The following is a 16073-nucleotide window of genomic DNA, read 5'->3' on the forward strand; positions in this document are numbered from 1 at the left end:
GCGTGTGGAGTGAGCCCGCGAGGTCCGCACCTTCTGCACCAGCTGCCCCAGGTTCCTTGCCCTCCCAGCCCGACCTTGTGAACTTAATATGACTTTGCTGCCATGTTAAGGAGGATACAGAGTTGAGGAGACCAAATCCCTGTCTTTAGTCTAGTTGATGGAGAAGATAAATAAATAAACTGTGGTAATTCACTGTGTGTTAGAGTTAATGGTGAAAAATTAGAAACAGCGATTCTTGTTATCAATTTGTTGCATTAACTCTGCAACATTTATACTGGGGAATATTTTGCATATTTAAGAAGAAAAAAAAAACTGAGCCAGGCATGGTGGTGCCTGCTTGTAATCCCAGCATTTGGGAGGCTGAGAAAGGAGGATCGTAGTTTGCAGACAGCCTCGGCTACTTAGTGAAGCCCTTTGAATGAAGTGAGTCCCTGTTTCAAAATAAAGAATAAAAAATAGGGCTGAGGGTGTCACCTGTCACTTGGAGGTAGAGTGCCCCTGGGTTCCATCCCCAGTCACACACACACACACACACACAAAAAGAAAATCTATTTGGAAAAATGTTTATAATAGTGAACATTCATAAAATACTTCTTTTAATATTTTAAGAGAAAATATTAATTAGATGGTCATTATTGAAAGAGTATATTTGTTAGAGATGAAATAATAATGACAACAGCAAAAATACCTGGACAAACCAACTGTTAATGTTTATCACTGGGCGGGGAGTTTGTGTACTTTTTTTCCTCCTGAACTTTTTTTGTGTACATTTTAATTTTGATCTGTGATCATCATGCATAACTGTTGTAGGAAAAAAAAATCCTTAAAACAAGAGGTACACACTGCAGTGTCTCCTGCATGGAGGGACGATGTGCTTTTGTTTGTTGAAGAAATGGGGACTGTGATGAGATAAGATGGACATAAAAATGCGTGACATGTTTTTTAAAAGTTATTCACACTGAGAAGGAAATCCACATAACGGGGAAGACGTTAGGGAGAAAACGTAATTGGGAAACATTTCTTCTCTTGAGCATTTGTGATCGACTGCCTATAATGAGGGGAATTTGATACCAGTGCTGATGTTTGACACAGGAGGGAATAAATATATTTTCTTCTGGTTAACTGAACAACTTTTGAACAATGAAAGAAATGCATCAGGAAACCATTGTGAGGCATTGTATCACAGGAAAAGAAAAAAATAGAAGTCCTAAGATCATAGTAAAAAAGAGAACTCATACAACTGAATGGTGGGAAGGTTGTGATATTCTGGATGTCCAAGGCTGTTGAATATTTCGATTGCTCCGAGACCATGCTTTCCTGGTTGCTAGTATTTTGGATAACACCTCTGGAAATACGTGTGTTCATAGATAGCTGATATGACATATAAATGGAGCCCAGTCTTCCAGAGGGAAGTCTGGCAATGCTTAAGAAGAGCTATGGTATTACTCACGTCATTTATCTTCACTGCCGTGCTCTTGAAAAAATACACTGAAAATAATGTTAAAAGACAATAAAAAGGGAGGCTCATTCAAAGATGCCCATAAAAATAATGCTGTGGACATTAGCAAAAACCTTTGGAAACCATCTAAACTCTCCTCAAAGATGTTGGGCGTAGTCTAGTAGTGCCACACCGGCCCAGGGTGTGTTTGCAAAGCCCTGTTCACATGTGATCACTCACGCTGCTTCCCCAGTGCCCTTGCTGGGTGTATGTTATCCTTCCGACTCTACAGTGGACCTGTGTGGCTCATTCAGGCTCACTCGGCTCTCGTCCTCTCTGCCCCTTCTTCAGGGTCACGGCACCAGCTTTTCACAGTGTTGTGACTGCACATTTGTCATGTCACAGCTGTGTGTGTATCATGCTTTACCCCTGAGAGTGTAAGTTCCACGAAGGGAGGAGCTTTGCATGAGCACGTGGAGGGATGACTGCCAAGGAGAGTCCATGGGGTCAGGAGTGATGTGAAAAGCTGAAGACAGGCACACAGGCGCACACACTGCGTGCCTGTGCTCCAGACTGCACTAAAATGGGGTGCTCTCTCTGCAGAGAGGCTGATGTCTGCGGGGAATAGAACGTCTGTAGACCAGGGTACTATAGGCCCGCAGGGAAGAGCCTGCTTCCAGGTGGGTGCACTCCCCAATGAGAGCTACGAAAAGGGCTAGGATCAAACCTGGTAGATGTGCAGTTCTTTTGACCCCCAAGAGCTGTGACTCTGATGTGCTTTTGCACTGGAAACAGCTATGGAATGGAGACCGTGTGTGGGATGGAGACGTGTGAGGAGGGACCTGCAGGCTGAGGAGGCCCAGCTGGACCTGGGGTGAACACAGGCTGGAGGGCCATGGAGGGATGTTGAGGGAGAGCGGCTCTGTGCAGGACCTTGAGCATATAGAAGAATGGATGTGGGGTACACGTGTGTATGGGATATAAACACACACCCATGTGCTATGCAGACACCTATACTATACATCGTGTGTGTGTGCGCGCGCGCGCGTGTGTGTGTGCGCAAAATCATCCATTTATTAAATATCTACAGGGAGGGGTTCTAGAACCTCCAGGGATACCAAACTCTAAGGATGCTCAAGTCCCCTATATAAAACGGTACAGTATTTTGACATAATCTACACTATCTTCCCGGATACTTCAAATCATCTCTAGGTTGCTTTCAACATCTAATATAATGTAAATGCTATGTCAATAGTTGTTATACTGTATTGTTTAGGGAATAAAGATAAAAATATCTGTGCATGTTCAGCACAGATATAATTCATTTTTATAAACATTTTCAATCAATAGTTGGTTGAATTCATAGGTGCAGAGCCCATGGATATGGAGGAACAAATTTGTATGTACACACACAGTTATAGTTAGATACAGACTATCCTCTAAAGACTTCATTTATTAATATTCAGGGCTGATCTAGTAAAGTCTTAGGGATTTTAATCCCAGAAGTGGATAGATCCATTGCAGTGGATGTATCTGGGTGCTGGCCCGGGCTGGTAGGCTGGGACCGGAAAGAGTGGCTCCCTGGGGCAGCAGCCTTGGGGATCATATCTTGTTCCATGATGCTTTTCTTCTCTTCTCTTCCTACCACCATGGCCTGAGATTACAGTCCCCAGCCTCACGTGGACTGATCCCTGAAACCATGGACTGATAAATCTTCCTCTTCTAAGTTACATGGTCAAGTCTTTTAGCTGACCAGTACACACACACACACACACACACACACACACACACATACCCCTCCACATATATATCATATATGTGCATATAATATGTGTGTGCGCGTGTGTGTGTGTGTGTGTGTGTGTTGGTTGAGTGCATTTAGGCCATAGACAAAAGCTGGTCTCAACTCATTAGGGCTAGGAAAGCGTAGACTTCCTGACTTGGTAGGAAGGACCAGAACAACGGGATGGGCATACACCGCCTCACATTCCTGGCAATCCTTTCTGAGCACAGCGAGAGACGCGGCGGAGCCTGCTAAGGGAGCCCTTCCAAGTCACCCCTGGGCTCTGCTCTGTGGCCTATCTGGCCTCCATGTCAGCCAGCTCTGCGGCTCATCCCAAGCAGTGCTGGTGTGTGGCAGCTGTTGGCAGAGGAAGTCCTGAATACTCAGCACAACTGCCTCTCTGTTGACTGCACTCTCGGTCGTCCTGGTGACCAGTATGGTCATTGCTCTTTCATGTTTTAGTTGTTTTGTCTCTGGATCTGGCACACGTTGTTATCTACTGGGTCTTGGCTCCTCTTGGTGATACACTTGCTCAGTGATGGTGGTGCCCCACTTTATGTCCTAGCAACATCAAAGAAAATCTTGTGTGTATTTCTGCTGATCCAGTCCCTAGGGGCCTACTGTCAGAGGGCAGGGATGACTCATGTTCTGCTGGTCTCTGTGGCTGAGGCCTGGACAATTCCCATGGCCAGGGGCAGGACCAGGGAAGCCAAATGAAGGAAGGCAGTGGACATACGATGCTCTTTACTAATCGAGCTCTTCATGGGGTGGAATACTTTGTTTTACTTCCTTCATATCTGAGTTTTTCTGCAGACATTTCCTCACACAAGCAGAGAGAACAGAGGCAATGGTAGCGAGGGGTTGGTTTCTATAGGGAGCTCATCAAGGTCATGCGTATGATGGAGACTGTGTGTAAAGATGGATCTCAACCTCCATTCTCAACCTCCATTACCTTCTCAACCTCCATTCCTTCTTCTGGCAATAGCTCCACCCCATTCTATGTTTGGACACTTCCCTCTCGGTGCCCTCAGTCTATATGTCTGTAGATTTACAGGCTGAGTCCAGGCTATAAGGTGGTGCACCCCCCACCTTGACCTCAGCGACTGGATGATCATCTCATCCCTGGATTGGACAAAGCCAACGAGACGTCAAATGACTTCCACTGAAATACTTGGGAAAGAGAAGGCGTTCTTTCCCATTGTTCTGTTTCCATCTGTCATCTGTGGCTACCACAGTAAATATCAGAGTCCTGAGAGGGAGGATCATGGAGCCTCGATGACATCAATGGAGCCCTTCACCTAGATGTGTGTGAAGTCAGTCCTATCCCTAGACTTGAAAAAATTCATTACCCAATAAGTATTTCTTTTATTTAAGCCAATACAAGTTAGCTTTTCTGATACTTGTAACCAAGAAAGTCCTGGAAGATATAGCACTGTGACCTTTGTACCAAATTCACCTCACCAGTGTTCTCAAAGATTGCATGGCTGTGTTGGGAGTTTACTTGTTTTGCTTCTCTGGTTGGGTTCCACTTGGTCCTTGGGTTATGATCGACTCTCTAAACTGTTGTTACCAACTTAGGCAGTTTTTTTTTTTTTTTTTTTTTTTTTACGTCTCTGGAGTCCATCATCAGTCCAAGGTCAGAAACCCATAACCCACATGCTGTATTATTTGATAGTCCTGTGGGAACCAATAGGTTGAGTATATAAGGTTGCTTGGTACATCTGCTCCTATGAGTCAGGAGGAACTTTGATCCATCCACCAGTTGCAGAAATTATTAGTTTGCTGGGTAGGAGGAAGGAGACTCCTGGTCATCTGGGCCTCCAGTCCCAGCTCATACTTCATAGGTTTCTAAAGAGGACAAAATTGTAATTATCACAACCATTTCCTGACTCTGCAAATGGTACAACACACTCATCACCAGAGGCTTGGCCCAAAACCTGCTGTCCTGAACAGGATTCATGGCCACCCAGTGATTTTTTTCATAGATAAACCAAGGAGTGAACTTAGAGGTCATTGGCATGTGTACTTTTTGTGTGGTGAGTCTGGGAGGACAGTCTTTGATCTAGTTGGCAAAGTGAAACCAGATGGGCTGCGAGGCTGGGTCTCTGGAGCTGCCAGCTTTCCACACCTTTTATGCTCTGCCTCTTTCCACGCTCCTAAAGAAGTCCAGCTCTCCAGACCGTGGTGGTGATGGGCACGGGGTCCTAAAAGAGCCAGGGATCTCTATAAATCATCTGTGTGTCTATGAGATCAGCCTTGTGGGGTGAGAAGGAGCACTGTGGTCAAAAGTTTGAGTCCTGAGGTCTGCAGACCTGTATTCCATATTAAGCTGTGCATGCAGAGGAAGAGGCATGTCTGGGGACCTCATTTTTCTTATCTTTCCAAGGCCAGCTGGGATGTCACCAACTCCCCAAACTTCTCCCTGATCATTTTCCATTTATAAGCTTTCTGGGCTATTGAATTACACCATATAGGGGCATGTATTCTGGACGCCCATGGTCCCATATTATTTGATACCCCCTCCATTTCTTTTGTCTTGTGTAAACTTTTTCTCTATCTTTTGCCCAAATCTACTGGGCTGGTCAAGACTGTGTCTTCCCCACTCCCCGCCTGGAGGTTCCCATGAGAACCTGCATGTAGAAGGTGTTTGGTGAGGCCTCATTGACCCTGGGACCTTTACTGTCATGGGGATGGTTGTGGCTGGTGGATGTGAGCTAACAGTCTGGGGATAGAAGTTAGGTGTGGATGGGAGGTGGGAGGGGCTGGCCAGGGTTGTGGGGAAGTTGCCAGTGAATGGAGGCTGGAGCCTTTCTCCTTTATCTGTGGACTCTTCATGGGTCCCTCAGCTGTGCAGACCTTCAGCAGAAAGGCCCTGGCCTCATGGCTTGAGGTGGAGCTGCAGACTCGGAAGCACAAGCGATGAAAGCCACTTAAACGTGGATAATTGCCCTGCCGGTCTGGGGCCCTTCCCTTGGGACAACCCTGTTAGGTGGGCATATGGTATATGCAGGACACAGGGGTGCTGGGGGCCGAGGAGCTATGGCAGAGGACTTGCCCTTGGTGGGTGGAAGCAAGGAGGACATCTAGGACTGGTGCCTGGCCGCTCTCCTCTGCCTTGTCTGCAGCTTCATCTCGAGGTCTCATAGACACAGGAACCTTGAAGCCCTAGCCCTGCTCCCCCAACAGTTACATTGGTTGCTCAGCTGTTGGCCAGGACAGAAACTCACAGCTCACCAGAGTGGCCCTGAGCCTCTGTCCTCCTGAGATGGCCTTGTGGTCCCTTGAGCTGGATCTCACTGTGTGTACATGCGTGTGTGCATATGTGAGTGTGTGCATATGTGTGTGTGTGTGTGTGTATGAGATGGGAGAGGGAGAGAGAAAGAGGAGTAGAAGGCGTAGAACTAGTGGAAAGTCATGAGAGCACCTCCAGTCCTTCCACTGCCCTGGCCCCGGCCCTGTGGATGCTGCCTGTCCTCGGAAGGGACGGAGGTACAGACGGCCTTCTGGGCCTTCCCGGCTTCCTCCCTCCCAGGTGTGTGCTTTGGTGGAAAGGAGACCAACGCACAGTGGCTCCTCCTTGCCGGTTAGGCACATAGACTTCCGCAGCCTCCTGGGCCTGGTGCCTGAGTCAAGCCCCTAGGGCCATCAAAGAGGCTGCGATCCTCCCACCAGAGTGGTGAGGCAGCACTCTGCAGACTCGGGATGGGTTGATGATGTAGTGATGAGAGCCATGACAGAGGATGGAATGCCAGAGCGCTGGCCTGAGTGCCAGGCCCTTGATCGCCACAAGCGTTTTGGATTTTTGTCCCCTCACCATCAGCCACAAGAAGCCAGGTCCTCGGCAGGGCTTTGGGTTGGTGAGTATTGGTGTTTATAGTGGGTGGAAATCATCATTGAGGGCCTGGGTCCCTTCGTGCCTCGGGCTTATTCAATCCCCTGCCCCTGGTCTCAGAGCCAGTGCCTTTCCAGGTGGTGACAGGAACTCGGGGTTCTTGGACCTCCAAGTGTGCCATTGTTTGGAGGTGGTATGTGGGCACTTAGGAAGAAAACCCGCCCTCTGGCATTGTCTGTCTCGACCGCCCCTAAAAATGTGATGTGATATGGCTAATGAGAAAGAACAACAGGCCTGGCGAGGCATGACCTAATACAGCCTGGCATTCCAGCCTGGGCCAGTACGGAAGTGGGGACTGGCAAACGAAAACACAAAACGTCTCTGATGGGACGGAAGAGAGCCTGCTCCAAAGTGGGGCGTGCCCAGGGGAGCTGAATAGAGCCCCGGGGACTCTCCTGGATTCCCCAGTGTGGGTGGGAATCAATCCACTAAGAATAACGTCTGCAGCCAATGGCCCAGAGGGCCAGCATCAGCTTGACCAGCCCAGTGAGCCCTTGAGGGAGGGGTGGTGGGATCAGCGCCACCAGGAGCCATATGTTCCACCACCCTGACCTTTTAGAGAGCAGAGTAGACCAGCTCCCCTGCCTAGCCTTGTGAATGCCCTGGATAGCCTGGTTTGAGCCCTATATGGAGTCCCTGGGAGTCTCTGGACCAGCCTTCCCTCCTCAGATGGCGGATGGACACCAACTTCCAGTTTGCCCACCTTCTCCCACATATCACAATCAGTCCGGGCCAAGGTTGAGATGCTGCTCCGTGTTGGCTTGTGACTCAGGCGTGGGGTGTGCTGAGGGGAGGGTTAAGGGCCTGACTCTCCTGTGGGGAAGAAGAGGCAAGGCACAGAGTGGGGATGGATTCCCAGGGCCACCTGCTAGGGGACCGACTCTGTTTGCCTCCCTCAGACTTGGCTGCTTCGGGCACCGAAGGTCCCAAATCCCAGGAACCTTCTCAGTGTGGTGAGAACCTGAATGAGTGGCCATTGCACCTCATCAAAGCCTCATCCCAATGTATGCTCCTCATGGGAGTCCTGAGAGATGTCTGCACTAGGTACCAGGTGACTCACCCTGAGTGCAGAGCTGCCAGCTGGCAGAGGTAGGACATGGCCCCAAGTAAAGGGCCCTGGCCCCAGGCTGTCTTTCTCAGGTTGTTCTATGGGTGACTAGGTTTCTCCAACAGTCTTGGCCAAGCCCTTTCCTTGGGATAAAAGTGACAGCAAAACGGCAGAAAGAGGGAGGAGAGGGGAGAGTTGGTTGCTTGTGGGGGCAAAGAATAAAACCAAAGAACAAAACTCTGCAGCCCATTGTGGCTCAGAGCTGTGGGACCCGCCAAGGGGAAAGACTCAGCATCTGCCCTGAAGGATCTGGCGCTCCGCTTTGGAGCCTGCGCAGGGCATGGGGGGCTGACCTGTGGGCGTCTGGCTCAGTCTCTGCACTCACACGTTCTAGGGAACAATGGGCCATGGGCGTGGCTTATCAGGATCCCATTACTCTACGTCCTCTTAAGGAATGTATTTGTTCAAGAAACATTTATTGACTGATTTATTGACTATATGTTCTTAAACATAATGTTCCCTCTGTTTGGAACATACTCTTCTTTCCTACCGTTTATCTCCTTTAACCCCCACAGCCCAATTCTATTCATTCTTCGGGTCTTGGCTTAATACATCACATTTATTGAACACGTAGGACGAAGTAGGCGCCATCTTACGCATGTTGACTGCTTTAATTAGAACATGTGTAACCCTGTGAAAAACCTGTTCTCTACTACGCCCATCTGCAGATGAGGAAACCGAGCGGCTAACTGGCCGGCCCCAGGACACCTGGCTCTCACTGTCAGGCTAGAGGAAGGCTTTCCTCATCCTTGGGATTGGAGGATTTGTCCCAAAGCCATGCGACACCCTGCCTTGCTTCCTCCGTTAAAGTGCCCAGAGGGCTGGGCTTCTCTCTGGTGTACCCCTGGCTCTAGGGCTTTAGAAGGAACTACATAAATGCTTGTTGAGTGAACACATGATGGAACTGATGAGTGAATGAATGATTTACCACAATGGCCCCGGAGCACTGAGGCTGAGGGTCTCAGAGGAGACTTTTGCTTTGTCACCCTCGAGCACCTGACACTTGGCAGTGTTGAGCCAAGGTCCCCTTGGTGACACGGGACAAACATGACCCTCCTTTCTGGGGTGACAGTACAACCGTGAGATTGAAGGACAACCTGATTTTTAAATACTAAGACAAGCTTGAGCCTTCTGGAAGAAGTAGAGTTTGTGGGCTAGATGGGTGAGCTATTTTCATTAATTCCGAGGGTGAATTCTAGATTCGGAGTACATTTCATGCTTGTGGTGGCAACCGTAGGCAAATCTCAGACCTCAGTTCCCGCCCTCACACTTCCCCCACTGCAAATTCTCCTTGGCTGTTGGGGGTGCTCTGGGGAAGAAGTTTGAGAAACGTTGCTGGGAGAATGGTGGGAACTCAGGACGTGGGTGACTCACCGCAGTGTGGGGCGCTGCTGGAGCAGAGGCGGGGCGGCAGGGCCAGTGGCAGTACCCCTGGTCCCTAGACCCCAGCGGGTCAGAAGCCCGTGGCTGTGCAGGGTTCTGAACATGCCAGTTGCAGCTGTAACAAAGGCTTCGCAACCGCATCCCGGAGCCTCACTACAGCCTCGTGGAAAACCTCACGCTATTTTTAGTCCCATTAGCTAAGAAAATGCCATCCTTTTCCCTCTCCACACGCCAGCTCACTGTTGATCTTGCCCATCTGGAATCCCTGCGCTCCTTTCTGGCTCTGTGGGACCAATCAGCAGCCGGTGGAGTCCCTCTGTCCCTTTCTATTTTCATATCCGGTGTCACCGTTCACATGGGAAAAATCATGCCACTTCCCCATGTCCGGGCCCTGGATAGCCTGGCTCGGAGTTTTAGACTCAGGACTGCGCTGGGTCTCGCGGGGGCAGATGCTGACAATAAGCCCAGGCTCAGGGCACCTGAGTTGGCAGACTGGGGCTCAGTGCACACCTCATCTATATAGATAGGAGAAGGGGAGGAGCCAGGCCTTGTAGGGCAGCATTGGGAGAAGATGGTGTCGTTCTCCATTCTGGGCCATGGTCCCTTGAAATTTACATAAAGCTTTCTAACCTCAGTCTCTTCTGATGCCAAGGTGGTCCAGGGAAGTGGGGCAGGCAGAAGTCATCATCCTCATCCTGTGGTCAAGGAAACAGGTAGAGGTGGAAAGTTGACCCGGATCCCAGAGCTAGGAGGCGGCAGAGCCAGGGTTGGAGTCTGCATGAGAGAAGTTAGTGGCCAACGTGCTGGACTAGGAGTTCAGACAAAGGTGGGTGTGTATGAGCTTTTTCCACTTGCTGGCGTAGCTGCTTAACCTTGCTCAGCCTCAGTTTCCTGATCTGTAAACTGGTAATTATATCCCCTCATGGGCTGGGCACGACGCGATAATGTATGTGAATTCTGGGCCTGGTACGTAGTAAGCGCTCAACAGATGGTCATTATTAGTAATATCAATATTATTTCTCTTTGCTAAGGGCCACCTCTCGGTATACTGTGCCCGACCTGTCCTCCTGTTCTCAGGAGGGCCTCCATCTGTTATAGATTCCAAGAGGGACCAAAGGAGTTGAGGAGCTATGCCTTCTGTGAATATCCACGGCACAGGCAGGTGCCTGCCTTGGATGTCTCCGCTTTGTTCTGGATCTTCAGAGGGACATCCTTTGTCGTTTCAGCAGAGGAAGAGAGGAGGGTCTGGAGGAGAGGTGGCCGCAGTGGCTGGAGTCTGATTTGGAGTCCTCCGGGCAGTGGCCGGCCTCTGTGGGCCTGGGTTTCTAGAGGGGACTTATGTTAGTGCTGTAGCAACATGAAGGGGTGGACAGCTGGGTACTGTCTAAGAAGCCCCATTTGTAGGGACACAAAACCCCACAGGAAACTTAATGTGACCATGATAGGGAATATTTTTTCCAGCTTGCTTTCCAGGAAGTTTCATGCAGTTGGAAGATCTTTCTTGGAGGAGCTGTTTAGGGTGTTGGGACCCAGAGCCCAGTTGGCCCCTAAATGGGGTAGAAGTCATTAGCTGCTTTGATTTTCTGGGCAAGCTGAGGGCCAGAGCTGAATGGTTGAGGATGACCATCTTAGGTCCTCTCCTATCTCTGAATTCAGGGGACATTATTACTTAAGGAGGAACCTAATTATTTGTCATCCCAGGGCAACCATATCCTCTGGCCATCCCTGCTCAGTACTGGCCAGGGAAGCACAAGGCCTTGGGGCTCACAGGGATGCTGGAGTGAGCACGACAGGGGCCCTTGGTGACTGACTCAGGAGCCCCTCTCAGGGCACGCATGGGTCTCTCCACCATGAGACCATGGTTTCTTCCACCATGAGTCTGGCAGAAGGTGGGAAGTGACAGGAGAGAAGGGTGGAGCAGGTGTTGGGCCTGTGTTTCTCTTGCTTTTCTGCCATCCGCTGCGTGTCTGTGAATGTCCCGCTTGCTTGGGGTTGCTGGTGATAGGGCTGTGAATATTAGGCAGATGTCATGGGAACCTTGGAGCTGGCGCACACCACGAGGAAAACAAACCCTACTAGAAATCCAGGTGGCCTTGGAGGTGGGTTGCTGGAGCCAGCCGGCAAAAGTACGGGTTTCAAAGAGAGGCGTGAGGATGAAGAATTCAACTCTTAAGAATTTGATCCTGAGAATTTTTTTTTTTTTTTTTGGTGGTACTGGGGTTCCTGGAAGCCCTTCTACCTCCGGGCTACACTCCCAGACCTATTTTTACATTTTCATTTTGGAAACAGGGTCTCCTGAGCCAGCACACGTGGCTGGCTTCGAACCTGTGCGATCCTCCTGTCTCCGCCTCCCAAGCGCGGGGATTACAAGCGTGCGCCACCACGCCCGGCAGATTCTGAGAATTTTTTAATTCTAACACGGGGACCGCCAGCCTACTATCTCTACTGGCCAACCCCTGCTCCTGGGTCAATATCTCTACTGGTTGACCCCTACTCCTGGATCTACAATGGGTTTATTTTTCTAGAGGTATTTATACAATTACAAGTCAATCAATATCCTCATGCTATCACCACCAGAATATAATAAAGACCAATCCAAAGCACACACATTACAGGTAGGTTAATCAGTACTATCGTGCCATCACCACCTGATCTTCTCTCAGACCTTTTACTTTGAACCTTCTATGACCCCAAACCTTGTTGACTCTGGGTGAAGGACAGTCAGCTGAGTCAGAAATATTCTTTTAGAGGAAAACCTTAATGGCTTCCCACAGTGGGTACAGGGTCCTGTGCCTCCTATGGCCACTGGCCCAGAGCAAAGGCTGCAGGGAGAAGGGGCACAGCTCTCCAGGCCTCACCCGACGGGGTCTGCTTGTCATTTCACAGGCCTGTGGTGGCCATGGGCTGAAGGTTGCCCACAGCTCTGCCCTGCCACATCCGAGGCTTCACTCTACCTCTCCGGTAAACAGCAGTCTCCCAATGGGAAGGAGCCATGATTCTGGGCCTCTTGCCCTCTCCAGGGGTGGGAGGACCATCTGATGGATGGCCAGCTCCTTCTACCAGGACACTACTTGGACATGGTGAGCCACAGCTCAGAGGACGGCCAGTGTGTGCTGAGCCCCTCCCATGTGCCAGCTGCCCTGTTAGGTGGCCCTCAGCGTACACAGTCTTCAATCCTGCCGATAATTCTGCAAGGTCAGGAGGAGCATCCTCATTCTCTAGAGGTGGAAACTGAGACTAACTTTGACCTTCTGGGGCCATTGCCCTGGCCTAGGAGAATGAGCCCTCACAAGGCTATCTTAGAGTTCTGATGGCCATATCGGGTGAGGTTTCTATTACACAGTATGCTGCAGTTTCCTCTGTGGGGTCCTGCTGGGCCCTGGGGGGAGGGGCTTCCTCCGTGCATCTGGGAATATCAGATCTCAAAGACGCTGGCTGGTGCTAGGTGCTGGAGCTGGGTTCCTCTCTCCTGCCAGGTGCTGGGCTGAGCCTGCTAGGGAGCACTCACAGCAGCTTGGGGCTTCATCCAGGAAGGTCAAAGGGCAGCAAATAGGCAGCAGTCTGTGGTACCCAGAGGGGAATGACAGGTAGGACCCTTCTCAAAGCACTGTGCAGGCTGTTCTGAAGCTGAGGACTTGGGGGTAGAAGTCGCGTTTCCTTCTGCTTTCTGGGGCGGGGCTGGGAAGGTAGGAGGAGGAAATGCAGGCCTGGGCAGAGGTCAAGTGTAAGGGAGGATCAAAGGCTAGTGTGTGACTTACTGGTCTGAGAGTAAAAAGCCCAGACCTTCCATAGAACCAGAGCCCTGCTGTCCTTCTGCGATTCCTGGACTGGGGCAGGGTGGGGAGGCAAGGTCAGATGGATCCTGGTGATTGTCCCAGGGACATCCTGCCAGTGGGGCCAGCCCAGGGTTATGGCTGTCCCACCCCAGGGTAGGAGTCCCAACTTGATTTCTTGTTTACAGCACACTTCACAACACCCTTCTCTTTCTGCAGGTGTGAGTGGAAATTGGAAGGCAAAACCAGTGGCGGCAAGGCCTTGACAATGACTTAGAATTTCCAAGTGCATGGTAGAGTGACAGGTTGAGAATAATCACTGTTTGATTCTGCTGCGTTGTGGGGAAATTAACCCTGAGGTGCTGCTACCCTTGACTTTTTAACATGGTACCTTGCAAGGCTGTGAACTTGGTTCTTCCCCACCAACTCGCTGTATTTATTTCTAATACTACCTCTCTGGAATGTTTCCATTAAACATACCTAGCCAGTGTTGCTCGGTTTAGACTCACATCAACATTAGGTTCTATTTCCCTGGGGCAAAAACAGAAAATATGTCTCCTTTCATGTGCTACCTCGGCTAAGTGGCCAACTCCATGTTGGGGAGAAATCTGTGGCCAAGACCAGACTTAGCAGAAACGATGCTGTAGTCCATTAGCAATGCGTGGCTTGGGCATGGAAAGAGAAATGGGGTACTTGTGTGTTTAGGGGATGAAAGCAAACCCCCCATTCCTGCCTGTCCAGTCTATAGTCATCAAACCTTTAAAATAAAAGGTTAGTCTTTCGCTGCAGGGGTCTGACATGCCACGCCCGGCTGTGTGCCTTACATAATCCCTCCTTCCAGCTTCTGGAGTGAGTGGCCTACAAAATAGGGCCAGCTGCCTGCTGCCTCCAGTCACATACATGGCTCCTCCAAATCAGGACCCGCCTATCCTCCCTTGGCCTCATCAGCAATGGGCCTGCACATGCTCCCAGGCATGCCCAAGTTTTTCTCACTGTGCTTGGAATTCCCAGTGTCCTTTTCTAATTCCTTACATCTGTGTGAGTGTTCCCTCTCTACCGGGCATCTCCTGCTTCCTGTCCTTGAAGATCCAGCAAAGACGCCACTCAATCTGCAAAGTCTTCAGCACCTGTCCATTTTTTCATTGTGCAGCCTGTCCATTTTTTCCTAGTGCAATGTCCACGTCTTGACCTACAGCTAAAGACGCAGTGAACTGCCTCCCACCAGCCACAGGGGGAAGGGACCACTGTCCCTGGCTCTCAGAAGGGACTCGCTGAAGGTTTGCTGAGTGAACCAACATGAGAACATCGAACGGCAGCATGTGTTACCAAGTGACTTGAATTTTAATTCCCATTTATTTGAGCCTGCCAAGGACACGGCTCAAATCACCCTTGTTGTAATGAGAGGAGAGGAGGAAGAGCCATGATTATATGTGCCTGATAAAACTTCTCTGTTTCGTGTTTGGAATTAAAAAAAAAAGTGAAGGTTGAGATAAAACAGTGCTTGTTTCAGAGCTGAGCCGGCCTCTCCAGGCTGGGCTGCATCTCTAATCCCCCCTGGGGAACTGGAGGTGGTGAGCCCTGAGCCGGTGGGGCCATGGAGGGCAGTGACAGGGCTTGCCACTGGGGGAGAACAGGGATGGCATCACAGAGGAGCAGCCTGAGCCCGGCCTTGAAGAAAGGATAGGAGTTTGTTTGGCAAGGAGGCTGCTCCAGGCAAGGATCAGCATGTGCAGGCGATGGCGTCTTCTTCTACGTCTTCCTTGACCAGATCCCCAGTCCATGTGGCTGAGGCCCAATGCCATGAGGCATTCGCCAGCCCGTTGTGTTGCTTTCCCTTGGTGGCCTCCTGACTTGCGCATCTGTCTGTGTGGCATGCAGGATCTTGTGGCGGTCGCCGATGCTACACCTTTCTGTATCAGCTATGTCGTCCTATCTCGTCCTGTCTTCACACTCCAACTAACTGGCAGGACAGGGAAGAGGGTATCTTGCTCTATTTTCTGCTGTATAACAAACTATCAGACCACAGATTGATAAGAGAATAGATGTTTATTTGGCTCGCGGGTCTGGCGGCTGGAGGTCCAGTACTGTGGCAGGAACTCTGCTCAGCATCTAAGGGCCTTTGCCACGTGGTGACATGGTGGGAGGTTTCACCTGGCGAGGCAGAGTGTCTTTTATGACAAAGCTACTTTTGCGATAACCCATTACTCCATCCATCCGTGGATAGATTCACCTGAGCACGACCCGATCACTCCTCAGAGTCTTGCCTCTCAACACTGCTACAGAGGATCCATGTTTCCTACACAGGAACTTTTGGGTGACACACTCACACCCCATCCATCCCATCTCAAACCAGGCAGGGCAGACATCCAGTACTGCAGCAGGGGAGGAGGAGCTCAGCAGGACTTGGAAGCTAGCACACATGCAGAGGAGGAGGCCCCGAGGTCCTTCCTCCATCTCTCCTCACAGGGCTGAGGAAGCTCAGCCTGCACACTCCCCATGGAGGCAGGAGGGATTCACTCGTCTCTTTACCGACCTCATCGCCCTCTCCCGACCTTGACTGAGGCCATGCTGGGTGCCTGGTGCCATGCCCTGGCATTTACACGTTCTGTGTCCAGAGCTCAGTAAGGAGATGAGACCAACAGTGAGCGTCAAATAATGCACAATTTGGAGAAAGTCTGAAGTTGTTTGGGAAAGAA

The sequence above is a fragment of the Muscardinus avellanarius genome (assembly GCF_963383645.1).
Source record: "Muscardinus avellanarius genome assembly, chromosome: 4".
Classification (NCBI taxonomy): Eukaryota; Metazoa; Chordata; class Mammalia; order Rodentia; family Gliridae; genus Muscardinus; species Muscardinus avellanarius.